The following is a 26,878-nucleotide window of genomic DNA, read 5'->3' as shown; positions in this document are numbered from 1 at the left end:
ATATATATTATCTTTGTATATATATAAAATCTTGCTATGGTTTATGTATATGGTATATATAAAACTTTATACACACATGTATCTTGCTTTATATATATATAAAATCTGGCTATGCTTTTTATATGACTGAAAGTCAACAAAATATCAAGACAACTAAATTCAATTTTTATTGCATAGGTCTGGGAGTTCTGTGGATGACACACTGATGTTCAGAGAAGTAACAAAATAAACACATACACTATTTGTAAATTTGTTCCATAAAATCTATTTTTTCCTGCCTTCCAGCAGAAGCAGTAATTGTAAGAGTCAATATTCTCACACAACATGTGTTTCATTGAATGTCATGTCAAATAAGACAACTTCTCTTGAGTCTGTAATTCTTAGGGAGTTTTTCCAAAATTATTATTATTATTAATTCCAATTTGGACACACTGCTCTGCTGAGACCATAGCAACTGGAATTGTCAATAAAAGTATTAACAGAAACAGTTTTTAGGTTCAGACAAAGTTGATGAATTATACATATCATGTTCAAGCACTGCAAAGGGGCTGTAAATGATAAATTATTTTCTCAGAGGGCATTATTAAATATGTGAATTTCATTTTAAAAATCACTGTGATGGTTAATTTTATGTGTCAACTTCACTGCCCTAAGGGGTACCCAGATAGCCGGTGAGTATTATTTCTGGGTGTTTCCGGAAGAGATTAGCATTTGAATCCATCAACTAAGCAAAGCAGATGGCCCTCCCAGGGGAGGTGGGCCTCATCCAGAGGCAGAGGGTGGACAAACTTGCTCTCTTTGCTTGAACTGGGACACCTATATCCTCCTACCCTTGGCAATACCACCAGCTTTCCTGATTCTCCAGTTCGCAGAAGCAGTTTGTGGGACTTCTCGGCCACCTAACTGCATGAGCTAAGTTTCCTCATAACTCTAATATACTATCACTTACATCACGATTTTCACTGATGATACACACGATACACACACAAATTTAAGTATGAGTTATTATTTATTATTGTAACATGATCATAGGCTTTCCCTACTAAGTTTGTGATTTTTTTTTATAATTTTTTTTTTTTTTTAATTTTTGGCTGCGTTGTGTCTTCGTGGCTGTATGGGGGCTTTCTCTAGTTGGGTGAGCAGAGGCTACTCTCTTCGTTGTGGTGCGCGGGCTTCTTACTGCGGTGTCTGCTCTTGTTGTGGAGCATGGGCTCTAGGTGCACGCGCTTCTAGTTGTGGCTCGCGGGCTCAGTAGTTGTGGAGCTCAGGCTTAGGTGTTCTGCGGCATGTGGGATCTTCCCCGACCAGGCCAGGGCTCGAACTCGTGTCTCCTGCATTGGCAGGTGGATTCTTTTTTTTTTTTTTTTTTTTTTTTTTACGAATTAAAGAAACAAGTGCCAATAGATTACACAAGAGAAATTTAAATAAGCTATACAGTATGTTTAAAACAAAAACAACAGTAGCAATTACCATTAATGTAAGCAGAAATAGCATTGGACATGGAGTCAAAGAAGCCGAGCCTACAAACTAGCTGAGCCATTCCCTGACTGTGTAACATTGGACACAGAAACTCCTTATGGGAGTTCCCTTGTATGTTATTTGTCATTTTTCCCTTGCTGCTTTCAATAATTTTTTTTGTCTTTAATTTTTGCCAGTTTGATTACTGTGTGTCTCGGCGTGTTTCTCCTTGGGTTTATCCTGTATGGGACTCTCTGCGCTTCCTGGACTTGGGTGGCTATTTCCTTTCCCGTGTGAGGGAAATTTTCAACTATAATCTCTTCAAATATTTTCTCGGGTCCTTTCTCTCTCTCTTCTCCTTCTGGGACCCCTATAATGCGAATGTTGTTGCGTTTAATGTTGTCCCAGAGGTCTCTTAGGCTGTCTTCATTTCTTTTCATTCTTTCTTCTTTAGTCTGTTCTGCGGCAGAGAATTCCACCTTTCTGTCTTCCAGGTCACTTATCCGTTCTTCTGCCTCAGTTATTCTGCTATTGATTCCTTCTGGTGTAGTTTTCATTTCAGTTTTTGTATTGTTCATCTCTGTCTGTTCTTTAATTCTTCTAGGTCTTTGTTAAACATTTCTTGCATCTTCCGACCTTTGCCTCCATTCTTTTTCCGAGGTCCTGGATCATCTTCACTATCATTCTTCTGAATTCTTCTTCTGGAAGGTTGCCTATCTCCACTTCATTTAGGTGTTTTTCTGGGGTTTTATCTCGTTCCTTCATCTGGTACATAGCCCTCTGCCTTTTCATCTTGTCTGTCTTTCTGTGAATGTGGTGTTTGTTCCACAGGCTGCAGGACTGTAGTTCTTCTTGCTTCTGCTCTCTGCCCTCTGGTGGATGAGCCAGGCGGATTCTCAACCACTGCTCCACCAGGGAAGTGCCTATGTTTGTGATTTTATGAACACTCCATTAAGTCCTGTGTTAATTCCACCAGAACAACACGTAGCAACAAAAGAAGCCCAAACCTGGCCTTTCTCTTTAAGCAGGAATCAATAGTTGTCATGGTCTCTGAGAGGAAGGATTTGCCAAGTTAATTAATTTCCCTTTCTGCTTACCAAAAGGCTTCTGCGGCTCACACCCTCCGCCATCCTCCAGTGCACCCTCCCTCTCTGAGGCTGGCAGCCACGCAGCAGCACACAGCTAGCTGCCTGGAATTCCAACAACAGCTGCCTTTGGTTTGGAGGGTACAGGGCAAGAGATAGGAGGGTTTCCTGGGACCTGACCACAGAGTTGACCGCAGAACAGATGTTGAGGGTTACAGTTTGTCCTGGAGAAATGCTGAGCAATGCATCCTGAGGGCAGAATACGCAGGAGCAATTTGATATGTTTAGTTTGAGCTGTCTGTTCAGGTGGGGACCTCTAAAAACATGGGGTCCAGGGTACGGGGTCTAAGAGCTGTATTTGCTGGGGTGGGGCAGCTGAGAGCTATGGGGTCCACCCTCCCATTTGGGCTTAAATAGAAGGAGCTCCCCATCACCACCAAAGCTCTGATACACCTGTCAGTGATCATCAAGGTCACTGGGTGCAAAATGCAGGGGGAGGGGTGGGGGGAGTGGACAGGACACTAACACCCAGCCAGGGAGGGAGGCTGCTGACGTTTGTCCAAAAGGAAGATACGTGAGGAACCTGAGAGAGTCCCAAGGGGGAAAGGGTCTTCGATTTGTCTGCTGTTAGGATAGGACAACGGTGCAGCCACAGCATAAAGAATCTGCCGGATTCTCATTTCTCGTTCTCCTCCTTGGGCCAAGGAAGGAAAGGTCAGGGCAGGAAGGTTCAGGGTCCCTGTAAGAATCATACAGCAACTCCCTGAGCATCCTTTCTCTTGGAGCCCAACACAAAAGCCTGCATCTCATTCCTTCACCACTAACAGGACCTTGAAGGCTTCTGATAAACAGAAACCTGGATTTTAGAGAAGAACGGTGCCTCTGAGTGGACATTGGGAGAATTTCCTGTTCTACTCCTATCTCTCAAAGGAAATTAAAGTGAATCTAATTCATAACCCCAGTACTGCTTCTTCTAACTCCCTTTCTCTTCCCTTCAATTATTCTCATACTCTACACCCTGAAAATTTTCACTGGCCAACAAAGTAAAAAGGTGGGCAGTTAGAATGAAAAAAACAAGCCACAAACTGGGAGAAAATATTGCAACACATACATCTGATAAAGGACTGGCATCCAAAATATACAAAGAATTCTTGAAACTCAACAATAACAAAACAAGCAACCTGATTAAAAAAATGGCAAAAGGTCCAGACACCTCACCAGAGAAGATATACATGCATCAAAGATTTCTTCATGTCTTATTGTGGCTTGATAGCCTGTTTCTTTTTATCATTGAATCATAGTCCATTGTATGGATCCGTGTAGATGGCAAATAAACATATGAAAAGATGCTCAACATCATATGCCATTAGGGAATTGAAAATTTAAACAACAGTGAGGTATCACTACACCTGTTAGAATGACTAAAGTCCAGAACACTGACATCACCTAATGCTGGTGCATTAGGACGTGGAGCAACAGGAATGCTCATTCATTGCTGTTGGGAATGCAAAATGGTACCCGCCACTTTGGAAGACACTTTGATGATTTCTTACAAAATTAAACACACTTTCCATTTGACCCAGCAGTTGTGCTCCATGGTGTTTACCCAAATGAGCTGAAAACTTATAACCACACAGAAACCTACACACAAATGTTTATATCAACTTTATTCATAATCTCCCCAAACTGGAAGCCACCAAGATGCCTTTCAACGGGTGAATGGATAAACAAATTGTGGTATATCCATACAATAGAATATTATTCAGGGATGAAAAGAAATGAGCTCTCGAGCTAGACAAAGACATGAAGGAACCCTCAATGCTTATTGCTAAGTATAGGAAGCCAATCTGAAAAGGCTACATATTGTATGATTTCCAACTGTGTGACATTCTGGAAAAAGCAAAGCTTTGGAGACATAGAAAGATCAGTGGTTGCCAGGGGTTTCGGGGGGACAAGGGGAGAGATGAGTAGGTGGGACACAGGAGATTTGGGGGGCAAGGAGACTATTCTGTATGCTTTGTAATGGTGGATACATGTCATTATACATTTGTCAAAACCCGTAAATGGTACTGTACAAAGAGTGAACCCTATGGGCCCTAGTTAATTATAATGTCTCAGAGCTGTATAAATGTACTGTGTGAAGGCTCTTGCACCTGACTCTTCCCTTTCTAGAAAGCAGTTCATTTTCTATCATTGCATCTCTGCTGCCACTCTCTCTACTGGTGAGATTATTTCTCAGTTGCATTCAACTCAGTCTATACAGGAGCCAGGGGAAACTAAAATCAAACAGAATCAGAGACGGAATCCTAAGTAAATAAACACGAACATTATACAAAAGGGTCGAAAAACAGACAGGATGAAGGAGTAAGGGTTGGAGAAATACGAGTGTTTATATTTTAGGAAAGTCAATGGATTTCAAAACACTAATCCCAGCCCAAAACTCTGTCCTCGGGCAAATTACCCTCTCAGACCTCAGATTCAGCATCGGTAAAAAGGGACAAACTGGCCACTGTTTCCAGAGACCTTTCCATATCTTATCTTTTCGGATACAGCAACAGCTTTTGCCCCCTCTATCGAAAGAAACCCAAATGGTTCCGTTTTCCCCCCAGGCACTTCCTGGAGTTGCCACTAGGTGGTGGAAAGAGACCACGACGGTGCTGCGTCGGGGAGGCTGCAGCTCTCTCTGCAGCCAGGGCAGCCGCAAGCTAGCAAGCCACCTCCTGCAGCCATGTGATTAATAACAGGGCTGTAATTATCTTTACGCGATCCCGATTGCAGCCCTGTTGTAGCCTAGCTGTTAAATTAAACTGCACAAATAAATATGCTGCGCAACACAGCTTTCCCATCTGTCCCCACTGTGGTGGCTTCCAAATCTCATTAACATATCAAAACACAAACTCAACCCTTCCACTTCTCTTCATTTTCATAACAAAAGTGCCCCCCTTTCATCTCCCCAGCAACCCAGCCTGTATTTAAATAGCTCTGTGAAGACTGATAACATCATTACTTTGTTTCCCCAAGTCTAGCTCTGGGGATACCTCCCATCTGTTTCTTCTAGAAACTGGACGGATGGGTTTTATTAGGAAGATGAATCAGCCCACACCCACAGCCCCAGCTGCACTAAGCTAGTGGCTGGGTGTAGGTGGGGAGGAGAAAGCCTGTCCTGAAGATTCCAGAAATTGGGCATCAGTCCTGCTATGTTGTTAGACCAGTTGGACAACGCCTGATGTCTCAATGGTCTTGGCTCAAAATGAAGCACACAAAAAATTAAAAACCACACAACAAACCTGACCTCTAGGTGGATGCACTCCGTACAGGATGAGGTCATGGGCTGGAGTTATCAACTGTAGGGTACTGGGCACTAAGTCGTCTTGAGAGTTTGGGGTCCCTGGAGACAGTGACTCTAGGAGTCCAGGGTCAACTGAGTGCCTTTCATTTATTTCACAAAATGTCTGACGTATGAATACATCTGCATTTTTTGGAAAGGACCCACTGTCTTTATCAGGCTCTTGATCTTTGAGAACCACTGTCTCCCCAGCCCTTGCGATCTGCTCATTGAAGGATGAGGAACCAAATGCCAGAGGAGAGGAGGGGGTGCCCAGGGTCCTGGGAGCCCTCTGCAGAGTGGGGCAGGACTCTCTGTGTCTCCCGACTTCACCACATCTGACCACTTAACACTCGGCCTCCTGGAGCTTCAGTTTCCCCTCAGGAGCCGCGTGGACACACACATCACAGCCTCATTCTCTAGTCCTGGCCCTGTGCCCTGCACAGAACAGGTGTTAATAAACAGGACAGATGAAATACTGGAAAGGGGGTGCTTAGATCAAAGAGAGAGGCAGGGCCCAAAGCTGGGCCCTAAGTGAGGTATGGGCAGAGAGGGGGCAGTAAGTCCAGCCCAGTGGAGGATGGGTTGGCAGGGGAGGCTCCTGGTGTCGGACGGCCTTCAAGTCAGCAGCATTGGAGATTTCAGGGAGCACACAGCCGGGCCCCCAATCCTATACTTGCCAATAGACCTCTTTCTTCCATCCACCCTGGCCTGGGATGGGCTCAGAAATCGGGACAGGGCTTCCCTGGTGGCGCAGTGGTTGAGAGTCCGCCTGCCGATGCAGGGGACACGGGTTTGTTCCCCGGTCCGGGAACATCCCACACGCCTCTGAGCGGCTGGGCCATGAGCCATGGCCGCTGAGCCTGCGCGTCCGGAGCCTGTGCCCCGCAACGGGAGAGGCCACAACAGTGAGAGGCCCGCGTACCGCAAGGAAAAAAAAAAAAAAAGGGTAATTAAGAAATCGGGACAGACCGAGCCTAAGGAGGCTGGGGGTGAAGACGGAGAGCAGGGCGGGGTTGACAGGGAGGTGAGTGCCAATGGCTGGCTGGCTTCCTGCTGTGGAGCAGGTGCTGTGATTGGGCCTGGCTCGCTGTAGAGAGATGCCAGCCATCATCCCCTCCTTCCATCTGCCACGGTTTGGCAGCCACCCTGGGCCTTTCCACTAACAGCCCTGTAGCGTGGGAGGGAGCCCTGGAGGTGGGGGGAGGGAAGACTGAGTGTGGTCCTCATGGGGCAGCCAGCTGCCTGCCACACCCAGTAGAGGAAGTGGGTTGCACTAAGCAAGGATGGGGGAGAGATAGTGTGCCTTGAGAAGGGGAGGGCCCTGTGTCCTGGGGGGGAGCGGAAGGGGGAGGGCGGGATGGGAGCAGGGCTGAAAGGCCTCCCCAGGAGGGAGAAGCACCCGCCATCCTGCTCCGAGTTCCGAGTTCCGGTAGGAGGCTTTGGTCTCGGAGTCCCTTCTCTTCCAGACTCACCTGCCCAGGAAGCAAAGAGAAGTTGGGAGGGGCGTCGCCAGCTTCCTCTCTCCTCACCTCTGGAAAGGACACCCAGGGCACAAAGGCTGTGCAAAGGGTCCCCTCTCAGCCCTGAGCCCCACCCCGGGGAACTCCTGGCTTGTTTTTTCCTGTGAAGCCTGGGATGGAGGGAGGCATCCAGTCCCTTCCCCCTCGAGCTCCACCAGGGTTCATGCATTTATGCATTCCACAAATATTAATTAAAGGTCTACTGTGCTTTACACTAATCACTTAAGAGGCACACAAAGGAAGAAAAGGACATAATAAAGCCTTGTGTTTACCATCGGGAGGCCCGGAGCCCCGAGGCCCTGAGGCAGCTCGCTGATCAGGTGGCAGCTTCTGTTTCTCATGTGGCCCTGAGGGTGGGAGCTGGAAGGGACCCCAGGGCGTCGGCCCCACTGTCTCCTGTTACAGGGGGAGAAGCAGAGACCAGGAGGGGTGATGTCTCGCCAGCCCTCCACCCCTCACCCCCAGATCAGTTAATGAATTTGGGTCCAATTTTTTTTCCCTTTTATATCAGGAAGCCCTGTTTTAAAATAAGGATTTTTTCTTCCTTTTTCGGGATCCTCCCACCAGCCCTGTGAGGTGGGACATGTGCCATGTCTCCTCTTACAGAGGCTCAGCCTGAGGCCAGGAGAGTCCCATGAACAGCTCAGGGTGCAGGCAGCTTCCGGAACTAAAGGGTGGGAGAGGAGGAGGGGAAGAATTTGGGACCAGAGATTCCAGGGCTCCAGACGTGGCAGGCGGAGGAGTTAGTAGGTGAGAAGCCCAAGGTGAGCCCACAGGGGAGGCTGCAGTTGGGTGATCACGAGGCCATCGAAACGGAGGAGGCCCATGGCTAGAAGGGCGAGAGGTAGGGAGCTTGGCGGTCAGAACCGTGGTCTTCGCTGTCAGACGGAGCGGGTTCAAAGCCCGACTCCGTTGTGTTCAAGGCTCGTGCACTCTGGCAGGTGGCTTCACCTTCCTGAGCCTAAACTTCCTCATCTCTGAAATGGGAATGCTGGCGGTACCTTCCCCTAATTGGTGGGTGAGGGTCACATGAGAACGCAGAATGTTCGGCTTGATTTAAACACTCGGTAGGCACTGGCTTTTTTCATTGAAATCAATGACGTGAGGATGGTGTCAGAGGATGGGACTGAGGCAAGGCCTACCTGTCAGAGGCCAGCTTCGGGGACCACAGGGGTGTGTCCTGAGACCCTGCAGCCAGTGGGGAGGGGCAGGGCTTAGCCAGGCTCTGTCACCATCTAGGCCTGTGACCTTGGAGAGGCCACACCCTCCCTGGGCTTCACTTTTTTCATCTTTAGGTGAGGGGTTGGCCCAGACCCCCAGGATCAGACAAAACACAGCAAAATGTGCAGGCATAACTATGAGTCTGGAAGGGACAGGAGATGTGCCATGTGGCCTGCAGGAGAGCAAAGTCCTAAGACTTTATAATTGTAAGACAGTTTAAGACATTATATCTAGGTAAAGATAAGATAGACATAAGTCTTAAACTGCCTTACAGGTATATAGTTTAATAAAGTTTAAGACTTTATATCTGCACAAGGATCCTATGAGATGGGCCAGAGATTATTTTACCCTGTTCACAGAGGAGAACACACCATCAGAGAGGTTCAGGAACTTACCCAAAGTCGCAGAGCTAGTAAATGGCAAAGCAGGACTTGAAATCCTGGGCCCATGACTCTAAGTCCAGGGTGTTTTGTTGTTTTTTTAAGCCTCTGTATTGAGATGTAATTTACAAGTGACACATTTACAATTCACCCAATTAAAATGTACAATTCCTTATAATCACAGAGTTGCATAACCATCACCATAATCGATTCTGGAACATTTTCGTTACCCCAAGAAATGCTATATCCCTTAGTTGTCATCCCCTCCAAGCCCTAGGCAACCACTAATCTATTTTTCATCTCTATAGATTTGCCTATTCTGGGCCCTGTGTATAAATGGAATCATACAATATGTGGTACTTTGTGACTGGCTTCCTTCACTTAGTCTGCCGTTATCAAAGTTGTAGCAGATGGTTGTTGATCCATCTCTTTTATTGGCAATCGTATTTACTATACAGATATGCCACATTTTATCAATCTGTATATCAGCTGATGGACATTTGGGTTGTTTCCATTTTTGGGCTACTAGGAATAATGCTACTGTGAACATTCATGTACAAGTCTTTGTGGGTTCATGTCTTCAATTTTCTTGGATATCCCTAGAGTGGAATTGCTGGTCATATGGTAAGTCCATGTTTACCTTTTTTTTTTTTTTTTTTTGGTGGTATGCAGCCCTTTCACTGTTGTGGCCTCTCCCGTGGCGGAGCACAGACTCCAGACGCGCAGGCTCAGCAGCCATGGCTCACGGGCCCAGCTGCTCTGCGGCATGTGGGATCTTCCCGGACCGGGGCACGAACCCGTGTCCCCTGCATCGGCAGGCAGACTCTCAACCACTGCGCCACCAGGGAAGTCCCCATGTTTACCTTTTTGGGGAGCTGCCAGACTGTTTCCCAAAGTGACTGTACCACTTTGCATTCCCACCAGCAGTGTGTGAGGGTTCCAATTTCTCCCCATCCTCACTGACACTTGTCATGATCTTTTTGATTACAGCTATCCTAGTGGGTGTAAAATGGCTTCTCATTGGCATTTCCCTGATGGCTAATGACATTGAGCATCTTTCCATGTGTTTGTTGCTTATTCATATATCTTATTACATCTGTCTATTCAGATCCTCTGCCCATTATAAAATTGGCTTATTTATTCATCCTTTTTTATGTCTATATATCTGTATCTGTCTTCCATCTACATATCGATATCTATAAATATCTATCTATATAATATATAAAACACATACATATATAATTTTAAAAATCTATCCATTTATACTATGAGCCAGTACCACACTATCTTGATTATTTCAATTTTGTAGTAAGTTTTTTTTTTTTTTTTCTTGCGGTACGCGGGCCTCTCGCTGTTGTGGCCTCTCCCGTTGCGGAGCACAGGCTCCGGACGCGCAGGCTCAGCGGCCACGGCTCACGGGCCCAGCCGCTCCACGGCACGTGGGATCTTCCCGGACCGGGGCACGAACCCGTGTCCCCTACATCGGCAGGCGGACTCTCAACCACTGCGCCACCAGGGAAGTCCTGTAGTAAGTTTTGAAATCAGGAAGTTTGAGCCTTTAATATTGTTCTTTTTTAAGACTCTTCTGGCTATTCTGAGCTCTTCCATTTCCAAATGAATTTTAGGATCATTTTGTCAATTTCTGTAGATGAGTCAGCTGGGATTTTGATATAGGTTGTCTTCAATCTGGAGATCAACTGGGGTTATTGACATCTTAACAATATTACGTCTTCTGATCCATGAACCTGGGATGTCTTTCCATAGGTTTAGGTTTTCTTTAAATTCTTTCAGCATTATTTGTAGTTTTCAGAGTGTAAGTTTTGCGCTTTTGTTAAATTTATTCCTAAGTATTGTATTCTGTTTGATGCTACTGTAAATGGAATCATTTTCTTAATTTTATTTTCAGTTTACTTACTGCCCTATATAGAAACATATTTGACTTTTATCTATTGATTTTGTGTCTTATAACCTTGCTGAACTCATTTATTAGTAATAATTTTTTAAGTGGATTCCTTGGCATTTTCAATATACTAGATTATGTCACCTGCAAATAGAAATAGCTTTACTTCCTCCTTTTCAATCTGGATCCCTATTCCCTCCTCTTCTTTTTTTTTTTTTTTTTTTAAAGCATTTGTGAAGAGTTGGTGTTAATTCTTCTTTCAGTGTTCAGTAGAATGTGCCAATGAAGTGAGCTGATCCTGTGCTTTTCTTTTTGGGAAGCTTTTTTTTTTATTACTAATTTAATCTTTTTACCTGTTATAGGTCTATTCAGACTTTCTTTTTGAGTCAGTTTTGGTAGCTTGTGTCTTTCTAGGAACTTTTCCTTTTTATCCAAATTATCTTATTTATTGGCATATGCTTGCTCATAGTATTCCGTTATAATTCTTTTTATTTCCTAAGATCAGTACTAGTGTCACCTCTTCCATTACTATTTTTAGTAATTTGAGTGTTCTCTTCCCCCCTCCCCCCTTGGTCAGTCTAGGTAAAGATTTGTCAATTTCCTTGCTCTTTTCAAAGAACCATTTTTTGGTTTAGTTGAAGTCTCTATATTTTTATTTTCTCTATTTCATAAGTTCCCACTCTCACCTATATTATTTCCTTCCTTGCTGTGGTTTTAGTTTGCTCTTCTTTTTCCAGTGTCTTAAGGTAGATACCAATTCTCCTCTCCCCTCTCCAGGGTTTGTTTTTACTGTGGTTTTATTTTCTATTATTTTGTCTTTTGGCTTGCTATTTTAGTGAATTCTATTTTTCCTGTAGTGTGATGCCTTTGGTGTCACTCTCAGAGGGCACTTCTTTTGAGTGTGTGCACGGTGACCCTTGGATGACAGTTTTAGCAGAACTCTCTTTGATGGCCTTTTTACCCAAGCTGTCTGTTAGGCTCATATATGGCATTTTACTTAACCTTTAGACTCTACCCACTGCTTGCTCTATAGTTTTCCACGATGCCCTGGGGAATAAATTGTTCAGAAGTCTTACCTAATTAAACTAGTGCTGGGTTGTTTTTGAAGCCAGTCTTTAAGGTTTGCCCTGACCCCAGGTGAACTCGTCTTAGCTGTCTCCCTAGTTCTCTCTGGTGAGCTAATGTTGCCTATGGTTAAGCTTATTGCTCTTAATTAAGAGGAGTTATTATTGTCAACTGAAAGAAGAAAAGCACAACTTAAAAGTTAAGAATTATGTTTTATTTGGTGCACAAAACTGAGGACTTCAGCCCAGGACACAGCATCTCAGATGGCTCTGATAGACTCCTCCAAAGAGGCAAGAGGGGAAGCTGGGATATATAGGAGTTTTTGCAACAAAGATGGGTAGTCGGGTCATGACAAGATTACTGTTAATTAAAGAAAATCAGACGTCTGAAGTTAAGAAATTTAGCGCTCTTCTATGTATGGGAAGATGCAAGAGTCCGGGCTCACTGAAATCATTCCTTTGATATGCACCTCAGCTACCTGGGGCCAGTATCCTGTGCTGTCCCATCCTGAGTCTCCTCAGGGGGCACCATCAGGGATGGCTACAGCGGCTGAGGCCTTGGCAGTGGGCAGCCCGTTCGCCTCCATCCTGAGTTCCCCGCAGGGCTCATCATCCCAGGCAGAGGTAGTGGCTTCATGGTCGCAACATCTTTTGCTTACCGATGTGGCAGGCAACGTCTTTCATTCACATTCTTATTCCATTAATTTACCCACTCCCCCATCTATCTGCCCATCCAATCTTTAGAGATGTACAGACAGTAAATCATGGCGTTCAGATTCCACAAGCAATTCCAACAGACGCCAATAAGGCCACTGAAAGAGAACGCAGTGTCACGGGGGTTCACTGTCTCTGGGAGTGAGGGTCAAGATATTCTACTTCAACTGCTCCTGGGGTGAAGTAGGAGCTAGCTAGCCAGCTTAAACAAACAAACCAACAAACCCAGAGGGAATGGCATTCTAGGTGGGGAGAACAGCCTGTGTGCTAGGAAAGCGTGTGTGACCTTGGCACGGGGGGGAGTTGCAAGTACGTCCTCATGGCTAGAGGGTGGGGTGAGGACGGGGCCATGGAAGTAGATGGGTTAAGTTCCATTCTTGTTTTCTTGTATCCAGATTGATTTGAACACCTAGAACAACCTGCTCTGAAACCAGCTTTCACATGTTCTCTGCCCAGGCTCTAACAAGGACTCTATCCAGGCTCTTCTTCTGCCGGGGGCCCCTGGTGATCAGCTGTCACCTGGATGGCGCCAGTGTCCAGTCAGGACTATAATGGTCTGACCATTGGTCCTTCCCTGTGGCGGGGATGACAGCCCTGACACTCTCCCTCACACCATGAGCTCCAACCAGCTTCCCCCACCCCACATCACTAAACCCATCCGACCACCCAGCAGAGGAGTCTCAGCTCAGCTCACGCTAATCCCCTGCTCTCAACTCTGGCAGGGGATCCAGAAATGGTGGCCTCAAGGGCTGCCTGAAAACCATCAAGAATCAGTGATTCCGGGGCTTCCCTGGTGGCGCAGTGGTTGACAGTCCGCCTGCCGATGCAGGGGACACGGGTTCGTGCCCCGGTTCGGGAGGATCCCACGTGCCGCGGAGTGGCTGGGCCTGTGAGCCATGGCCGCTGAACCTGCGCGTCCGGAGCCTGTGCTCCGCAACGGGAGAGGCCACAACAGTGAGAGGCCCACGTACCGCAAAAAAAAAAAAAAAAAAAAAAAAAAAGAATCAGTGATTCCAAATAAATAAATAAATAAATAAATAAATAAAATTAAAAAAAAAAAAAAAAGAATCAATGTTTCGACCTGCCTGAGTCTGGGCAGGCTGGTGCTGGGGCTCAGCTCGTGGCAGCTGTGTCTGACTAGCGCAGGAGAAAATTGCATTGTCTGTCACTGTCAATGTTACCAATAGCAAACACGGCTATCTTAGAAGCCAAGATGGAGACCTCAAGCTACCAGCAGTGGCCAGGGATGCTGCTCGGTACCGGCCCAGGGTCCCGAGGACTCTTCCTTGCCCCAACGCTATCTTATCTTTATGTCCCCTCAAACTCTTCAGGGTTCTGAGTTTTGAATCTGCCGTTTGTTGAATTCTGCGGCTCGGTGGGCAAGAGGCCAAAACAGCAGGCTTACCTGCATAAAGCGTGTCAGCGTCCAAACAGCCTTTAGCCTCCTTCAGCCAATTTGCTCTTCCTCTCAGCCCTGTGTGTCAGACATGGTGAATATCGGTATCCCCACTTTACAGAGGAGGAAAATAGTGCCCAGAGACTGTCAGCAATATGCAGCCATTAGAGGAAGAAGTGAAAAATCTGACTAGATATTCTGACTCCAAGAAGAAAATGCTGTCTAAGCTACTGGTACCTCTTGGTTCGAAGAGGGGAGCCAGAATAAAGGGGAGCAATGAGATATGCATGCACACGTGTGTAAGCAGAGGCAAAGTGTGAAAGGTCATTCCCTAATGATCTTGGTGAGGAAGGGACAATTTGCAGAAAAAAAAAAAATGGGAATGCTATTAAATTTTTCTTTATATAGTTCTCCATGATTTGACTTTTTACAACAAGCTTGTATTGCTTGTGTAATTTAAAAACAAAATTGTAAAAAAACAACCCAACATAGAGTCAAATCACTGCTGAAGTATAGCCGGTCTACTGGGCCAATGAAAATCATTTGCTTCAAAGGAAACATGTACCCAGGGCCTCACCGTCCCTTCGGGCTGGTGGGGGACCCTCCGGGCAGGGGTTGTCTTGGCAGTAGGTGGGTTAGCCTGAGTTTAGAATAGGAACATAAGGGTCAGTAGCAATAGAAAATGTATTTCCTTTCCCAAATGTCTGCATGATAAAATGGAGGATTTTAATAAATTCACAGGGTGGGAATGATTAACAGTCCAAGCTTTGATCGCTGCCTCAGGCATTGGGCTGACCCCACCAAGACCCCACTTTCCTCAGTGACAGCAGGATGATTTTCTGTTTCATAATCTTTTCTCTCATTGTGGGAGGAAAAATAAATTCCTCGGGGGGCCTGCCTGCAGCCCCAGTCCAACGCACCTAACATGAGCAGGATTTTGTCCATTCCTTCAGCCGGCAAACGTTGGTTGAGCACTGTTTTCTCATCTTTATGATTTTGCTTGCATCAGGCACTGAGGATACAAGAATTCCAAGAAACGTTCTGGGCCACAGACTTAAGTGTGAACTTACAGAACAAGCAGAGACCATGGCAGGTGACTAAGACTTTGAGGAAGTTGAAATCGTTTATTCATTCAGTCATTCAGTCATTCATGCCCAAGGGAAATTTGAAAACAGAGATCTTAAGCTTCGAGATGAAAAAAACCTTAGAGGTGAAGTTTCCAGTGTAAGAAAAATAAGGCTAGTTTGCTGTGGTTCTTGAGAGCAGGACTTGGATCTAAGGGGTAAGATGCAGGGGGCAGAGCTGGGCACAATGTGAAGAAGACATTTCTAATCTCTAATCATTAGAACTGATTTGCAGGGAGCAGTGTGAAGCCTTCCCTGGGAGTGCTCCGTCGAGGTGGTAACATTGTTGGGGATGCCATGGAGAGGCTTCACCAGATACTCTTAGGGACCCTTGCCGCTGTAGCCTTCGAAGACCCATTGGGTCTTTCCCTGATGGAATGACATCATCAAGGGCAGGCCTATCTCACTCCCCAGCTGCCTCCATCCTCACCGCGGGGCCCCAAGCTAAGGCTCTTTCTCACCCCACACCTCTAACATGCACCCTTCCTTGATTCCACCCTAAGGGAACCTGCCACTTCTGAGGTCACACAGGGCATATCCCCTGGCCGCTGCCCTGAAGAGCATTCATGAATAATACAATGATTCTTCACTGAGGACCTGCACCAGGCAAAACATCGGGCCCTTCACACCATCACTTTTCCCATTCACTCATCCGAGAAAGGCTCTCTAGCACCTTCCATCGTGGGCTGTGTTCTGGTGTGGTTACCAAGTCCAAGCTAGTGCCGCTCGCCATATGACAGGCCAGTAAATTGAGAGACACGTTGTTGGGGGAAGGAATAGCGACTTTATTCAGAAAGCCAGCAGACCAAGAAGACAGTGGACTAGTGTCCCAAAGAACCATCTTTCCTGAGTTAGAACTCAGGCTTCCTTTACACTCAAAGGGGAGGGAGTAAAGTCCCCCTTCAGGGTAGATTCCAGAGGGGATGTGTGAATTTCTTCCGTATTTTAGCTTAACGCTCATGACCTAGGAGGCAGGGTCCCCAGGGATGGGTCATTATGTATCATTTAAGCTTCTAGGCAACATCCCTATAGTGATTTACTTGTCATAGAATACAAATGTTGTTCCCTATTACAGTGTGAGCACTAGAGCAGCGTCTGGAACGAGCTTCTTCCCAGAGATGCTCTGATTCCAGTGAGGGAGGAGACGGAAAATAAGCAAATGCCTCAGGCAGAGGAAGAAGCACAGGAAGCACAGGCACAGGAAGAAGAATAAGACAGAGGAAGAGGCAAAGGGTTCTTGGGGCTGCTTCAGCTAGGACGGTGAGAGGAACTTCTACACAAGCCGAGATCTGAATGATGCAGAGAAAGGGAGGAGAGAGCCATGCGGGCTGTCAGAGAAGAGCATCTAGGGCTGCGGGAGTAACACGTGCAGTCTCTGAACAGGAATGTGCTTGGAATTTTTGAGAAAAGCAAGGAGGTCAGTGTGGCTGGAACACAGGGAGTGTATTAGTCAGCTCAGTCTTTCATAAGAAAATACCACAGACCGGGTGGCTTAAGCAGCAGACATTTATTTTGCCACAGTTCTGGAGGCTGGAAGTCCAAGGTCAAGGCAAGGGGTTGGTTCTGATGAGCACTGTGTTCTTGGCTGGTCTTTGTGCATTCATTTCAGATAAAGGAAGAGGGAGAGGGAGGGAGAGAGGTTGAGGGTGAGAGAGAGAGAGAGAGAGAAAAGCAAGCAAGAGAGCTCTGGTGCCTCTTCCTCGTCTTATAAGGACTCTAGTCCTATCAGATTAGGACCCCACCCTATGACCTCATCTAACCTTAATTAACTCCTTAAAGCCCCTATCTCCAAATACAGGCACATAGAGGATTAGGGTTTCAACATATGAATTTGGGGGGGGGGATACCCAATTCAGTTAACAGTCAGCAAGCGGAGATGGGTGGAAAATGAGATGAGATTGATACGGCCTATCTTCTGTGAACAGGTGGCAGTGATCCAAGGAATGAGGGGGCCATGAGGGGGCAGTGAGGGATGACAGAGAGAAATGACCATTGCAAGGGCTGAGTGGGTTGAGTGTGGAGTGGTTGAGAGGAATGGAAGCCAGGGCAGAAGAAGAAGGGCCGGACTCAGATGGGAGTGAGGACCATTCGTCCTCTGTAACAGGAGGGAAGGCAGGGAATACGGGTACAGATGCAGGCTGTGCTTGTGGGGCGGGAGGTCTGGTGACAGGAGGATGGCAGATTTCTCTTTTGGTTGCTTCTATTTTCTCAGTAAAATAAGGTTCAAGGGCATCAACCGAGACGGAAGGGTGGGTGTTGTGCAGGAGGTTTAAGGGGAGAGGAAATGGTATGCAATAGTCATCCAGGAGAATAAGAGTATGCATTGATCTGGGAACTGTGACAGTGCTATTGAGTAGTGCCAGGGCGACTGGAGGCCTGTGGTCATCATTTGCAGTGAGACCAGACGGTGCAATGTTGTGTTTTTCTCTGGTTGCATTCCCTTCTCAGGTTGAGGGAAGGAGTGGGAAAATAATTGGATTTAACCAGGTTGGGATTTAGCCAGGCAAATACAAGGGAACGAGAGAGTGACAGTAGTGCTGGTCTGCAGAAACTCAGCTGGGTCAGGAGAAGAGTGGAGAACTGGTGATAGAGAAGAGGTGGTAGGTTCTTAGCAACACCAGGAGGAGGGATTATTAGACTATTAGCCCCATTTTACTGATAAATAAACTGAGGCTCAGATAGATAAGTCATGTATGTAGTCAGTGGAGAGCCATATTTCAAGGACTTCAGAATATGAATGCCAAGAAAGTGAAACTCAGAGACCAAAGCCTTTATGTTGGTGATGTCTCTCTCTTCCCCCTACTCTCCTGACCTCCCTTCCCTCTCACAATCCCACCCCCTCCAGATAGGGTGATCAACTCTCCTAGTTGCCCAGGACTGAGGGGTTTCCCAGGACAGGGGACTTTTAGTACTGGAACTGAGAAAGTCCCAGGCAAGCAAGACTGTTTAGTCACCAACCCACACACACACACACACACACACACACACACACACACAGAAAGAACTACGATTGGTTAGTCCTACCTTCTGACAAGGCCAACAGAGAGTCCTTCTCTCCTCCCCTGGACCTGTATCCCATCTAGGTATCTCTGCTAGGTGGGAGTGGTCAACAGATAGGACCCAGGAGATACTCCAGCCAAATGCACACAGCAGATTCTGCTGCCCTCGTCTGCTCTCCACAGCAGATCTCCATAGCCCTCTCCAGCCCCACTTACACCTCTATAGCTCAGGGAAACTTCTGAGCAGAAGGTAACTGCAACCTCCTTGCAGTTTGAAAGCAACAAAGGCAATAGAGAAAGAGGGTGTGAGTGAAAGTCAGAGTGAGAGAGAAGGGAAGGGAAAGTTTGTACCCACCTCCCCAGCCCAGGTAATCACACTGTGATCCAGAGCCCTTTCCTGCAGAGTTTGGAGTTGGAAGTGAGGGGACAGAATTAGGGCCAATAATTACATCCTCTGCCACCTTTTAATAAAAATATAGAAATCATGTTTTTGGGTAGGTAACCTGTTTTGAATAGGTAACCTCCAAATGTCAAAATTCAAAGGATACCAATGAGTAAACAGAGGAAGTCTCCGGTCCTCCAGCCGGAGAACACCTTGTTATCAGTTTCTTGTGTGTCCTTCCAGAGATGCTCAATATATATATCGCCGTTTACCTGTAAAGCCTGAATCTTGCTCTTTTCGTGAAACGAAGGTCCTGGAGATCATTCTCTATCAGTACATAAAGAGAAGCATCTTCCATCGGAATGTAAGCTCTGGAGGGCGGGATTTTTTACTCTTTGTTCACCGTTATATCTTCAGCACCTAGAACAGCGCCCGGCACAAAGGAGGAATTCAGTAAATGTTGAATTAATTGAATGAATCCTTTGTTCTTCATGGCATTCCATTGAACACATGTGCCACAATTTATTTAATTGTACCCTTTTAGGCTGTAAGGTTATTTGTAGTTAGGTTATTTGTACACTTTTGATCACATAATTAATGCCACAGTGAATAATTTGGTACGCACATGCCAATTCACGTGTGGGTGAGCCGATTTGTAGGATACATTCCTAGAAGAGCAGTTCCTAAGTCAAGGGTATGTGCTTTTGTAATTTTGATGGATAGGGCCAAATTATCACTCATATAAATTTTCAGTAATTTCATGAGTTACCCCACGCCTTTTCTGTACATTTTGTGTATCTTCATTTTTCTTCGGTTTTTTGTTGTTGTTCTTGTTTTTGTGGTACGCGGGCCTCTCACTGCTGTGGCCTCTCCCGTTGCGGAGCACAGGCTCCGGACGCGCAGGCTCAGCGGCCATGGCTCACGGGCCCAGCCGCTCCGCGGCACGTGGGATCTTCCCGGACCGGGGCACGAACCCGCGTCCCCTGCATCGACAGGCGGACTCGCAACCCCTGCGCCACCAGGGAAGCCCTTTCTTTGGTTTTAAGCCACCTTCCATTGTTCTGTTCGTCCAGTCTTCCCCTCTTGCATACGCATACATAACATAATGAATACACATGTAGCAGTGTTTCTCTCCAGTTTCTGTTATTCCTTGTTTTACGGGCTATTCTGAGCTTTGTCCCTGCCCCAAGGCCAGCCTTCCCAAGGGCGTCGGGCACAGTGGAGAGGTCACAGAGCTGCATCCAGGTGTTCCAGATTCCTGGGAGTGTGGGATAGGGGGAGAGAGCCGTAACTGAGACACTGATGTTTGGGGATGAGCTGGAGATGTCTAAAGACCCTCATTAGCTCAGCCTTTCTCAGGGACTTTTCCCTAAAGTCCCCCGGGGACCCTGCCATTTACCACTATGTGGATTCTTTCTATCAATCTCTCTATATATTAAATTTCCATCTAATTCTAATTACTTATTGATTAGCCCCAGGAGAATTCTAACATAGATGGGGGCAGCAAGGATATTTCTTTTTGAACCTCAGGTGAAAGAAAAAAATTGGCTCAAACTTTGCAAACTCTTAATCTCAACTAATTTGCCCAAACCCCATTTCCCTGCCTTTTCTGATACTTGGTCTCCTTCCAACACTGAATGATGTTTTAATTCCCTTTAACAGTTAGCACTATTGTGGCAACGTCTGGCTTGACAGCAAGAGATCCTTATAGCTTTCCAAATGTCTACTCCCCAGGAGGCATTTGAGAAAGGAGCAGCAAGTGGTTTTGTCCACTCCCCACCCCCCCCCCCCCCGCCCCAAGCAAATCTCTGCTAGACATTTCCCCACACCTGGAACAATGATGGTGGAGTCTGGCAGTATGAGAATATAAAGTACCTGTGCCCTTGTGCTACAAGTTTTTTTTTTTTTTGTCTTTTTATTCAGACTGTCATCTATTCACTCATTTGCCCAGTCAGTCCACGTCTATGTGGCATTTGAGCATCTGTCAGCGGCAGCCTTCGAGTCGGTACAGGTGACGGGGAGAGCATAGTGTGAACAGGGTGAATGCTGAAGGTTTAGAATCCTTCACCACTGTGAAGAAATGCCATCCACAAAAGAGACCAATTTCAGGTCTCAGAAAACACATCAAACCTCTCCCTATAAGGAAACAGAGTGAGGGGGGGTGTTATTTCTCAGCTTTGATATTTGGTCCCCATTTTCCTAATCTTAAGTTCCCCTCAATCAACAGTAACCACATAGAGACCTACGATGTGCAAGTTCCCATGCTAGATGCAGTGCGAGATTTGTGACTCTTATCCATCGTGATGTCTTCAGCACCTGGGACAGCGTCTGACACAAAGGAGGAATTCGATGTTGAATGAATTGAATGAACCCTTTGTTCTTTATGGCGGTCCATTGAACACGTATGCCATAATTTATTTAATGTACCCTTTTAAAAAGAGGTTAAAGACACAGAGTGAGGGAAATATGGGCATTTTTGGAGATATAGGGAGCTGAGTTCAAATTCTGGCTAGCTCAGGACGAAGCTAAGTTGACGTTTTCCTTGAAGCGTCTCAAGGAAAGGTTTGTGAAATAAATTAACAAGGTAAGCAAGACTTGGGAGAGAACTGTTTCAAATACCTAAAAGAGCTCATTTTTCCAGCCCCCCCCCAAGCATTTTAGAGTTGCTCATTTACATATAAGTAGTCAAGAAGCTAATTTTTAGATCATCCATATCTATTCCTAAAACCTAAGGACTTCGGAATGAAGAAACGGGTGGATGGATTTTCTGAACCAGGTTGGAATTATCGCATGTTTGCAAAGTGACAAAATGGCACAGCAGATTTTTGGCTCTGACTTTCCACTAACTCAGCCTTATGCTCCCACCATTAATTCTCCTCAATGAGTCCGCACTGGCACCGCAGGAATTTTAGATCTGTGGTCTCGGGAGCAGTGCCTGTTCTGATTTACCTCTCCCTGTGCTAAGAATCAAAGGCAGGAGTTCATTAAGCAAATTAATAGAAGAGACGCAGTTTCCAGAGAAGTATTTAGCCGATCGAAGGAGGTAGGAAGGATTTTTAACACCTATTTAAAATCATTCATTCTCAGGTAAACTATCCCCATGCTAATTAGAAGTCATTCTTTGAACTCATCACGTCCGTTCCCACCGGACCTGTATTTGCATCTTTCTTGGATGACCTGCAATCACTGCACGCCACTTTAGTATGATAAAATTATTAACGTGGACTAGCCTACATTTCATTCTAGCACAAAGCAGTGAGCTGTGAAAAGAACATGGGTTCTTTGCTTAAATGCCAGTTTTACCATTTTCTAGCAAGAGTGCATCCAATATTAATTAGTGTTTGTGAAACAGAACCAGCTGCAGTATCTGGGACAACTTTTGTGTCCTCTGAGCCTCAGTTTCCCTACCTATAAAATTGGACTAATAAGTAGTGAAGTGTGAAGGATCGTTAATATGGCGATCACACACGTAGCACCAGGCGTTTTTCTAGGTGTTTTACGCATGTGAACTCCTCCTAACAACTCCACGAGGCTTGTTGGGTTCGCCCCATTTTACAGGTGGGGAAATTAAGGCAAATGCGGGTTAAGGAATTTTCCCAGCTCACATTGCTCGGAAAGCAGAGGCAAGATTCAGCCCTTCAGAATCTGGCTCCAGACTCAGTGTGACTGTCACCCGGTACCGCCTCTCAGGTGAACCATTTATAAGAGCCTAGAACCTCACTGGGCATCAACGATCTAATGATTCAGCGTTGGTTAATTGTCCTGTTTTCCATTTGTCTGGAGTTAGGCAAGTGAACTTGAATCTGTGCAGTCTCTGTTGGTGAGAATTAGGAGGGAACACTGCAAAGACCAGGAGGCAAGTCTTCACCCCACTAGCGGGAATCCTGCACTCAGTAATTCTTAGCGGTTCTGATGCACCCAGGACATCTCTCCCCGCCCTCCCCCTTGGTAGAACCGATGCCCCAGCACACAGATCCTGTAGCCCAGCTTGGCCAGCCTCACCCATAGCTCTTCCTCTGCCTTCCCAACTTTCCAGGATCTGCCCTGAACACCCGTTCCTTCCCATAACTCACATCTTTGCAGCTATAACTCATTCCCCTAATTCACTCTGGAGATGTCCCCTGGGGGGCCCCAGACCCTCCTCAACAGGTTTCCTCTAGACAGACCCTGTGCTCTGTCAGATACACCCCATCAAAGCCTGGGGGGGCTGGAGTTTAAATTATAGGTACACTGAGAGAAAACCAATTTCCTTCCATGATCAGGTCTCTAAGGAAAGGTCAGGCAGATAAATAACTGTGAGGGAGGAAACGATATTGTCCCAACAGCACGTGACCTGTAAGAAGGAGCTGGGTTCCTCTAGCTGCGTTTTTTTTCTTTGCCCTGTGAAAGCTCAGTCACAGAGGTTAACCCTTAAAAGAGTAAGATAGGGGAGGGGGACATAGCCACACCAGGGTGAGATTTTAGGTAAAGCCGCAGCCTCAGCCTGATCCTGCAGGGAGCTCTGCCATGTCAATCACACTGCAGACTTTGTCCCCCTTAGAGGCAAGCCAGTCATTGGCTTCAGGCCCCTGGAAGTACGTAAACTCCCAGGGACTTTGGCTCTTTGTGGAGGGCAAAGGGCCTCCAGGAACCTGAAAGTAACCTCTAACAAAGGTTGCAGGTGTGAGCCAATAGGAGCAAAGCATGCAGAAGGCAAGGAAGGGATACACAGAATAGATAAAGGGGATGTAGGCAATGTGTCTGCTCAGCACCCCATGCTGCCTCTGTTGTAGCACCTATCTCACTGCATCTTAATTTTTTGTAAACCCTTGGAGAGCAAAGGCTTAAATCCAAAGGTGCCTAAGAAAAGTAGATGCTCAATAAGCATTTGGTGATGCATGGGAGAAATATGGGCAAAGGATGACACACCCCAACCGACGTGTAGCTTAACCCGAAGAAGCGTTCTTCTCTGAAGATGAGGCCACACCAAACGTCTCTATAAATCTAGCATTACAAACATTCAAATCATTTATGCCCATTCCGGCTCAGGATTATTGTCTTAAAAATGAGATATTTAGGGCTTCCCTGGTGGCGCAGTGGTTGAGACTCCGCCTGCCGATGCAGGGGACACGGGTTCGTGCCCCGGTCCGGGAAGATCCCACGTGCTGCGGAGCGGCGGGGCCCGTGAGCCATGGCCGCTGAGCCTGCGCGTCCGGAGCCTGTGCTCCGCAACGGGAGAGGCCGCAACAGTGAGAGGCCCGCGTACAGCAAAAAAAAAAAAAAAAAAAAGAGAGAGAGATATTTAAAGATCCATTTTGTGTCCTGGAGGTTCCTGCATACAGAGGTGGGATCCTGTGTTGCCATCCTCCTACCCTTTCGGAGTAGGAGGCCTGTTTATGAGTGCAAAATGTCTCACAGATGCACCTTGGCAGCTGATTTTGGTACCCGTTGTTGGAGAGAATGACTATATAACAACAAAAAGCTCCGAGGAGGTTCAGTGATTCCTTTCAATAAAATTACATTTTATCCATCAGAACATTTATGCTAATTTTCCAATTAGTGGCAGGCAGGCAAGATATATTATTTACTTATTCTACCGGAAGTTATTGGTGCATTTGAGGATGGTCGTAGAGCAGGGGGTCCTTCAGCCTTCTTCCTGCCCTGAGTTGGTCATTTCTAATCAAATTATAAAGAGGCCTCACCTTTCCAAGTTATTTTATCAACGAACCAATTACTTCAGACTTGGATCTCTCTCATTTAATCATTACAACAAAGGTAGTCCTGGCTTGAGCTTGGCCCCAGGGACACCTCAGGAGCGGGTGGGCCAGACTGCAGGTGTGAAATTGTCTGAGGGCTTTTCAGCTGAGGGAGAGAGAAGAAAGTTATTCTGAACAAAATCTTGAGTCAAAGGAAATGCAGAGAGAGGGCAGCGTAGAATCTGTCTCTTGTTACTGCTCCCAGCCGGCCCTGCGAAAATCCTGCTGCCACCCACGGGAGGGAGGGGATGCAGGCCAAGCAGAGGGAGATGTTTCATGATGGTCCAAAGTGAAACGGTTCTTCTCCCCAAATTCCTCTATGGACCACGAGAGTCTGGTGAACTGAAGATGCAGGAAAACACAGCTGCTTGTTGCTTCAGTTCTCGATCACCGGGCCACACCAACCCATTGGCTTAAAACAGCCACCGTTTTATTATCTCTCCTAGTTCTGTGAGTTGACAGCCCAGCTGGGAAGTTCTGCTGCAGGTCTCACTTGAGTCTCTCACCAGTGTGGTCAGATGGCAGCTGTGGCTGGAGATATCTAGAGGCTCGGCCGGGACGCCAGGACAGCTGGGTCTCTCCCTCTGTAATTTCAGGGCCTTTTCACGTGGTCTCTCCAGGAGGGTTGGCCGATTTCCTCCATGGAAGCTCAGGGTTCCTAAGAGCTCGAAACGCAGGTGGAAGGCCCAGAAGCGGCAAAGCGTCCACCTTCTATCAGTTAAGCGAGTTACGGAGCTTTACGGCCCACCTTCAGTGCAGAAGGGGGTCACACCAGCATGTGAGCACTGAGAGGCGTGGTTCAGTGCGTTGCGCGGCGGCGCCCCAGTTTGGGGGATCCAGGCGGACGCAGCCTGGCCTGTAAGGGAACACGGATCCCTTCCTGCACAGGAAGCTGTCACACTGGTGAGGTGCTGCCCTCCTGTGGCTATCTTGGGTCAGTGCAGGCACAGAGCACAAGCTTTGGTGTCTTGGAGCAGGGCGATGTCTCAAGGGTCCTGCGTTAAGAAAGTAAGAGTAAAACCAAAAAAAAAAAAAGTGCTTTCTTAATATTCATGTGATGCAATTGCATCCATATGCCGAGGACGCTTGGGTTATGTAACAACACTCAAGGCTGGGGTGGGAAGAGGGGAAAAGCGTGCAGGTATCTGAGTGTTTCCTGTAGCCATGAATCAATCATGGCTGGATCCTCCCCAGGAATTTGTAAGTCTATTTTAATATGTAGAAACCAACGCTTAGAGAAGTGAATTAATTTCTGGATGGCCACTCGGCTGGCAAGTGACAGAGCTGGGACTGAAAATTCAGCCGGTCTGATTTTAATGCCTGGGTGTTTTCCCATCTCTCCAAGCTGCCCCTCCTACTTCGCAGGAGTTGACAGCTCTGTCTGTGTCCGTGCCCCCGTAGAGAACCTCCTAATAGGCCTGAAACCTGAATATTTAATGTTGTCGCTTTGGCTTTTCTTCCTTCTAATTGAGGCCTTTACCGAAATGACATTTTCCCTCTCCTGCACATACAGTCCTCGGCTCCCTAGTGGCATGTTTATTCAAGGCAGGGCATGGAGGCGATTTGCTCTGACAGCCTTCCCACCTGCGCCTGGCTGGGCGCCCCGTGTGGGCGGGTGCGGGGAGCAAAAGCTCATCAACCCAAAGCTGAGAGCAGGGCACGGCAGGAGCAGGGGCAAGGCCCCACGTGTGCCAAACCCAGGGACACCGGGACGGAGGGAAGACCCAGAAACGGTGTCCCGACAAGCCCAGCTTGCCTTCAAGTCTCCGCTGTGTTTTCCATTCTCGGCGGCTGGCATGTTAAGATTCACATCTTCCTTCTGTAAGACGAAAACAAAGGGGAAGGAGTCTGTGTTTCATATCTTTGTTATTTACTTAAGGCAGTGTGAGTGTGTGATGGGGGGAGAGTTAATATTTGCTGCTCATTCGTCCAAACTCAGTTAATCAGCACTCCACTGGGTGTCTAACGGGCATGGCGACTTCTCGTGTTCAGGGTAAATTCTTGCCCCTCACCGCCCAGCCGCTCTCCTTGGGTCCTTCTCATCCCAGGCTTTGGCAGCTGCATTCCACCAGGCGCACAGGCCAAAGTCAGTGTTAGACTCCAGCCCTTCTCTTTGGCTCCCAAACCATCATCAAGCCGTGGCTTCACAAGCTCAGACGTTTACCCAGGACCTGGCCGCTGCGCCAGCTGCTCGATCCTTCGCCACCCAGGGCTATGTCACTATCCCCTCTTGCAGGTCTTCTCGCAGATTTTGCTGCCACCCGCTTGGATCCCACCAAGGTCTACTTTTCACCCTGCAGACAAAATCATCCTTCTGAGATGTAAGTCTGATCATGTCTCGGCTCTGCTCAGAACCTTCCAGTGCCTTCCATCTCTTTTAGAAAGAAATCCGAAATCCTCACCATGGCCCTAAGGTCCTACGCGCGCGATGTCACTGCCTCTACCTGGCCAACCTCTTGTCTTCTCTCTTTGTGTGGTTCTTTTCAACTGAGGTGCAATTTACATACAGGAAAGTGCCCAGGTCTTAAGGAAACAGCTCAATAGAGTTTTACATATGTATACATCCAGGTGA

The 26,878-nt window shown here is 46.9% G+C and overlaps 1 protein-coding gene across 2 annotated transcripts in view; it reads left to right on the top strand.

Moving 5' to 3' along the window:
• The window catches only part of ASIC2 (acid sensing ion channel subunit 2), a 930,101-nt gene that overhangs the window by 310,095 nt on the left and 593,128 nt on the right, over window positions 1-26,878 (top strand). The gene's annotated exons all lie outside the window — the stretch shown is intronic.

This window comes from Kogia breviceps, chromosome 19 (genome assembly GCF_026419965.1).
Source record: "Kogia breviceps isolate mKogBre1 chromosome 19, mKogBre1 haplotype 1, whole genome shotgun sequence".
NCBI classification, from domain to species: domain Eukaryota; kingdom Metazoa; phylum Chordata; class Mammalia; order Artiodactyla; family Physeteridae; genus Kogia; species Kogia breviceps.
The sequence above is the reverse complement of the archived record's forward strand: the minus strand, read 5'-3'. Positions and strand labels throughout refer to the sequence as shown.